Here is a 7,053-nt window from a genome sequence, read left to right as displayed (position 1 = left end):
GAGTTGTTTACTAAATCAAAGATTGTCAATAGAGATAGAGGGTGAATTTTCATTCCTAAAGAACGTTTGGCAATGTCTGGAGACATTTTTACATTTTCTGTGTTCATAACTTGACAGGAACTTTTTGCTACTGAGATGTAGTTAATGGCTGACAGAAATACTTCCAAACATTTAGCAGTGCACAAGAGAATACCTATCACAAAAATTACTCATTTCTAAATGTCAATAGTGCTTAGGTTTCTCTAATCTAGAGAAAGTAGGTCCTTGATACAAAAAAGTAAGTGTCTGACTGGTCACTTGGTGTTTGTTTTTGTTTGTTTGTTTGTTTGTTTATTGTTTTACATAAGACAATGAAATTTATGATATCTATAATTTTCAAACAAATTCTACACATTTTCTTACTAATGCAAAATCACTGTTTTGGCTTCTTGCAGTGGGCATGTTTCTAGTTAGTGGAAGATATTTTTAGTTGTTTTGAAAATTATGCTTATGTAAGATGTATAAGTGAAATTTTAGGAAGATCTTCATCTTTAATATAATCAGATTCCCCTTCTTTACTAGCTTCTCTTCTGGCTTTCACTAGATAGTTCTTGAGATTCTTATTTTCAGCTCTTACAAGTGTTTCATTTTGATTCACGCTGTAGATGTTCAAAGGATGACATAAGCACCAACTAAAGTGTTAGGCAGTTTTGAACAATGACATTTAAAGAAGAAATATACTAGATAAGATAACTGAAGCCTCACAATTCTCTCATTAGGTATCTGGGGATACAGAACTGTAAAATATTATAGTGTTTAAGAAGTTAAAAGGGATAATCTATACATTCCCTGAAACGTTTTCATTTATCTGTGCTGCATACATGCTACAGATGTCTGCTTTAAAAGAGCTAACATATAATTACAGATGAAGCTGAAATGTTAAGTTTGAGAAGGACCTGGAGTCAGAGTTAGTTGATGGGATTTCAGCCGAAGCCTGAGTAGAACCCAACTGGCCTTTGATTAGCACATGTCTACTGTTGCTCCTCATGTCCCTAAAAATCTGAAAGTTTGTAAGTTATAGGACTTTTATAACATAAAGCTTTATGAGATAGATCTGAAGACATGAAAAAGAAAAGCATATGTGAAGAAAACCGTGTCTTTTTCCTTATTAAGTCCAATTGTTCTAACAAAGTTAAAGTTAGGATCAAAAAAAATCACCAACAATCTTCCTGTTGGAAAAAAAATTGCTTCAAAGGAAATGATATTTAAAAGAATTGAATAATTGAAATAACATTTAAAGGTGCTGATCATGACTTTTTTGGACATAATTGGCAACTGTATAGATCTCTAGGTGTGGCAGATCGTCACACCTAGAAGATACACAAAGGGAAAGGGCATCTGGCAACCAGACTTCTGCACAGGTTTGTTGATTTTACACAGCTATCAGGGCATGCCCAGGCTCCCTGCTCCACCCATTCCTTCACATGTTCTCAACTCCCTTTTAACTATGTTTCTTGCTTTCTCTCCTTCTTGTTCTTCTGGAAGAAAAAAAATCACTTACACAACTCTGTTGAAACAATCACTAAACAATTTAATTTTAAAATTAAACATTTTCTAAATAATCATTTCTTTCCATGCTGATTATAATGGATTGTTATGTTATTCTGCTTAACACTTAGCCTGACTTCATTTTATCATCCATAACATTGTTGAAGAGTTATGCATAAAAATAAAATTGAGACAACGTATTTATTGTCAAAGAATTTGAAGCTCAGTTATATGGGGAAAGCAAGACATTTATATAAATTTGATAAGTCACTTTTACAAAATGTCAATGTTATTGCAGTTCAAAGGAAGAAACAGTATTTGGAATCTATTTGGTACAGGAAAGAATATATATATATATTAGCCTTCATCTTTAAAAAAACAAAAAAAAAACTGGTAAGATTTTTCTACATGGAGGAAGGAAGAGTATAAGGTTGAGGAATCTGTGAAACAAGTAAAATCATTGGAAAAACTGAAAATAAAAATCTTGAATAAGCAAATTTAGGTAAAGGAAACATTTGAATAGTAGAGACATAATTATATTGTTAGTAAATTGGGGGGAAAAAAGTAGGGAAGATGTTAGATTGTAGTTTCCCAAAAACCATATCCATTGTCACCAAGTTGACTCCAAAGATTCTTGAAAAGAGGGTATCAATTTTTCTGTAGATGTTGCTTTTGTTAAGTATGTTTGAGTAGACTCTAACTTACAATAACTCTATGACCAATAGATCAAAACCTTGCTCTTCCTTACACCATCCTTATAATCTTACCCATTGTTACAGTCATTGTTGTCAGTCCATTTTATTGGGAATCTTTTCTTTCATTGACCAAGAATTTTTCCAAGTATAATATCCTTATCCAAGGACTGGCCTTTCCTCATAACACGGATAGAATATGTGTGATTAAATGTCACTCTTCTTGCCTCTAAGGAGTACGCTGACTCTACTTCTTCCAAGAGAAATTTGTTTTTTCTTTTGGATGCCTTGATATACTTAATATTGTTGTCCTATTGAGATATGATTACAGATTTTCCAACAAGGAGCAGATATGCCCAGTGCTGTTTGGACAGATGGTCCTGGGAAGTATATATAAAGTATACTTAAGGACAAGGACTGGAGTCAGAGGCACAACTGTCATAATTTGATTGTGTAACAGTAAGGGTTTACTAAGAGTAAGGGCAGTGGACTTTTATTGTACTTTATAAATTGGTTCCATGTTCTATAACATACTATGACAGGTTTGGAAGAAGGAGTGGCGTCCACTTCTTAACCAACGTGCCTCTGGAAACTCTATGAACTTTGATAAATGTCCATAGCTGTTGAGGAGATTCAGGCCTTTTGTTCCTAGGGTCGCTGTGAGTCATGCTTGACTCGAAGGCAATCAACAACAACAACAACAATATTATTATATTAGGTTAGTCATATTCTAAATCTCCACTAAATCAGATATTTTACTCCTCTTGTTCATATAGCTTGGGCTTCTAGCATATATAATGCTCAAAACTAAGTGCCTGTTAATAAGGAAAAAGTTATTGTTATAGTCACTTTGTGATGTCAATGGATTAGTTTGAAAATGATTTTTTTTAGCCATTGACTTTGACTTCGCCATATGGCAGGGTGGGATCATGAAATGAAGGTATAGTGACAATAAGCTACACTGTAATCCTGAAGGCACATGGCTCCAGGCTCGAGCTGCTTGTTGGGAAAAGGATGGACAATCTTCTCCTCTATGATTAACTGCCTCTGAAAACCTAGTTATGGAAATTTCTGACTCTATGGTACAAAACAACAGCAACAAAGTCTGTCCACAAGGGGATTGGCTGGTCTTACCATTTCATGGGGTTTAAATTGAACAGTTTGAGCTGTAGAAAGTTGAGGAATCTCAATACTAGCAAGCAAGAGGCATCAGAAAGTAATGTGCATGTCCTTTGGGGCTAGAGTTTCCTGCACCATCCATACCTGAATCTACACAATCATAGCCACAGCCTCAGCAGAGAACCAGAGACTAACATGAGCCAGAATTGACTTAGGACTACTGTCTCCAGGAGCCAGAGCAGGAGGGATTCACCCTCTGACTTTCTGGAAGATTGAAAGAAGACACCATTATTGTCAGAACTAAGGTAACTTTGAGTGTGGTCACAGATCCTCTGACCTTCAGTCTCAGAGTGTTCTGACGTAAATTCATGTTGAAGATAAAATTAAAACAAATACAAACATGATTGCTTCCCACCAAAATTTAAAGATCAACTCAAGAGTAAAAGTCTCTGAATATTGCACCAGAACACTGAGAGAGAAGCCAAAGCATAGGGAAGAAATAAAAAAGTTAAGGAGCTGAAAAGAATATTTCAAAGGGCAGATCAGGAAGACAAAACAAAGTATTATAATGAAATGTTCAAAGAGCTGGAGTCAGAAAATCAAAAGGGACAAACTTGCTCAGCAATTCCTAAACTTAAGGAATTCAATCTTTGACTTGCAATATGTAGGATATGATGTAGGAAGCATTACAAGAAGATGGAAGGAATATTCAGAGTCATTGTGCCAAAAAAAATTTGGCTGACACAGAATTTCATGAAACAACATAGGATCAAGAGGCAATAATGATGGAGGAAGTTTAAGCTGCTCTGAAGGAATTAGAAAAAAACCCAAAAATTAATGGAACACTAACTGACATATTTCAGCAAAGAGATGTTTCCCTGGATGTGCTCACCAGGTTGTACCAGGAAATCTGGAAGACAACCACATGGTCAACTGACTGGAAGAGATCCCTATTTATTCCCATTCCAAAAAAAAAGATGACCCAACAGAGTGTGGCAATTATCGAACAACATAATTGACATCATATGCAAACAAAACCCTGCTGAAAATTATGAAAAAAAAATGACTGGATATACCTAAAATATAAGCTGGGTCTAGAAGAGGACATGGCAAAAGAGACATTTTCATCACTATAATATCAATCATGACTGAAAGCAAAAAAAATACCAGAGGAATGTCTATCTGTGTTTCGTTGAATATGCGAAGGCATTGTTGTGGATCACAACAAGTCATGGCTAACTTTGAGGAGAATTGAATTCCAGAACACTTGATTGCATTTGTGCAAAACCTATACTCAACCTATACTCAGGCCAGGAAGCAGTTCTCCAAAAAGAGCAAGGACGCACTGTATGGTTCAAAATCAGGGAAAGTTTGTCAGGAATATGCCCTCTCTCCGTAACTTTTTAATATACATGTAGAACAAATCATTAGGGAGGCTGGGCTGTATGAGGATGAATGTGGTATCAGGATTGGAGGAAAACTCCTCAAGAACCTGTAATATGCAAATGACACAATCTTGCTTGTGTAAACTGAGGAGAACCGGAAGTGCTTGCTGCAGAAGGTTAAGGATTGTCTTCAATATGGATTGAAGCTCAGCATCAAGAAGACAAAGATAATCACATTTGGGTCAATTGACAGCACCATGATAGATAGAGAAGAGATTGAGGCTGCTAACAATTATGGTTTGCTTGGCTCCACAATCAACAGTCTTGGCACCAGCACTCAGGAAATCAAAAGATAAATTACAAAGGGAACATTTGTTGCCAGGGACCTTACCAAAGTACTGAGACACAATAATGTCAGTCTAGAGACTAAGGTGTGCTTTTCCCAGGTCATGGTCTTCACAATTACTTACTATGCATCAGATAGCTAGATAATGACTACAGATGACAGAAGAAGAATTGATGCCTTTCAGTTTTGGTACTAGAAAAAAGTATTGAACGTTTCATAGATCACCAAGAGAACAAACAGGTCTGTCTTGGAGTGGGTGAAACCAAGTTTGCTCTTAGAAGCAAGGATTTTGAAACTCTGTCTCACACACATTTGGCTTGTGGCTGGAGTGACCAGTCCTAGGAGAAGGACATCATGCTTGTAAGGGTGAAGGGATAGCACAGGAGAGGAAGACCTAAGATAAGATGGATCGACACAGTAACTGGGATAATGACGATACGTGTGTTGGAATCAGTGCGACTGGTTCAGGATAGTTCAGGCTTCAAAGCTGTTTGACATTGGGTCAATATGAGTCACAAGTGACTCCATGGTACATAACAACAACAACCATATGGTTGTTAAGTGCAGTTGAGTTGTAGGCGACTCATAGTGACCCTATGAATGAAAGTCCTCAACACTGTGTGACTCTCATCCTTTTTCCAGGTTCATAGGGTTTCCAGAGGCAAGCTATTATGGAAGTGGATGCCACTCCTGCTTCCAAGCTTTTTTAAACTAGGGAGCACCACCAACCACTGTCTGCCATGGATAACTATTAACACATTTGACACATCAGTGTCACATTGTTTAGCTTCACAGCAACCACAAGCTACCTCAGGTGAACACAGGAGGGCTATACCACCTAGAAGGATGTTTGAACAAAAACAATGAAAAACATGCCTGAGGGTTGTCTATTTAAAGTCACCCACCTTTGGCTTGGTAGCATCACTTTCTCTCCACTAAGCCAACTGATCTCTCTCTATGTTGGTGTTATTGTTGTTCAGTGTGGTCAAGTTGTAGGCAACAACAATAGTTTGCATTTTATTAACTATGAAAGGGCACTAGATAGTGTGAATCACAAATAGTTATAGATATAAAAAATGAATGGGAATTCTAGAACCCGTAATTGTTTTTATAAGAAATATGTACATAGACTAAGCAGCTTATAATTAGGGAAAGTCCATCAGAGTTGTTCCTTTCATCAGACACACTCAATCTCTATATTGAACAAGTATTCTGAGAAGCTGAATGATAAAAAAAATAGTGTGGCATCAGAATTGAAAGAAGACTAAAAACCATTTACAACATGCAGATTATACCACTTTCATGCTGAATGCAAAGATGATTTGAAAGACTTATTTATGAAGATCAGACTACACTCTTTAGTGTAACACTATATCTCACCATAAAGGAAACAGAAATCTTTACAATGGGACCAATATACAACATAAAATGGTCAATAGAGAAAATATTGAACTTTTCAAATATTTCCTTTATGTGGATCCACAATCAACACTGATGGAAGCAGAAGTAAAGGAATTAAAAAAGGCATGATTTTTGGCAAATTTGCTGAAAAATATTTCTCTAATTTGTTAAAAAAAACTTTTAGGACTAAGGTGCTTCTCACCAAATTTATGGTATTTTCATTTTTCTCATATGTATGCTAAAGATGGATAATGAATAAGGAAACAAAAAAAAGTATTAATCAGTTTAAATTATGTTTGCAAAGAATATTGTATAGACTTTTTATGAGGAAATTGACGCTGGGTTTCAAGAAATATAGAAAATAGTCTCAAAATTGGTGAAGCACTGTGTAATTTTTTTCTAATTTTATATGTAGGGTCTGAATAAGTCAGAACTAATGTATCCAAACTGAACAATAACATCTTCACATGCCTTTGATTAATTAAAGGAACTAGGTCATTTGTTCTGTAGATGTCCTACATTCAAAAATTGACTGTTTCCTTAGGTATTATTTATTCTTTCATGTCCCATCTTTCCTGGAAAC

The sequence above is a fragment of the Elephantulus edwardii genome, unplaced genomic scaffold (genome assembly GCF_000299155.1).
Source record: "Elephantulus edwardii isolate Elephantulus edwardi_28Jun2011 unplaced genomic scaffold, EleEdw1.0 scaffold00059, whole genome shotgun sequence".
Taxonomy (NCBI): Eukaryota; Metazoa; Chordata; class Mammalia; order Macroscelidea; family Macroscelididae; genus Elephantulus; species Elephantulus edwardii.
The sequence above is the reverse complement of the archived record's forward strand: the minus strand, read 5'-3'. Positions refer to the sequence as shown.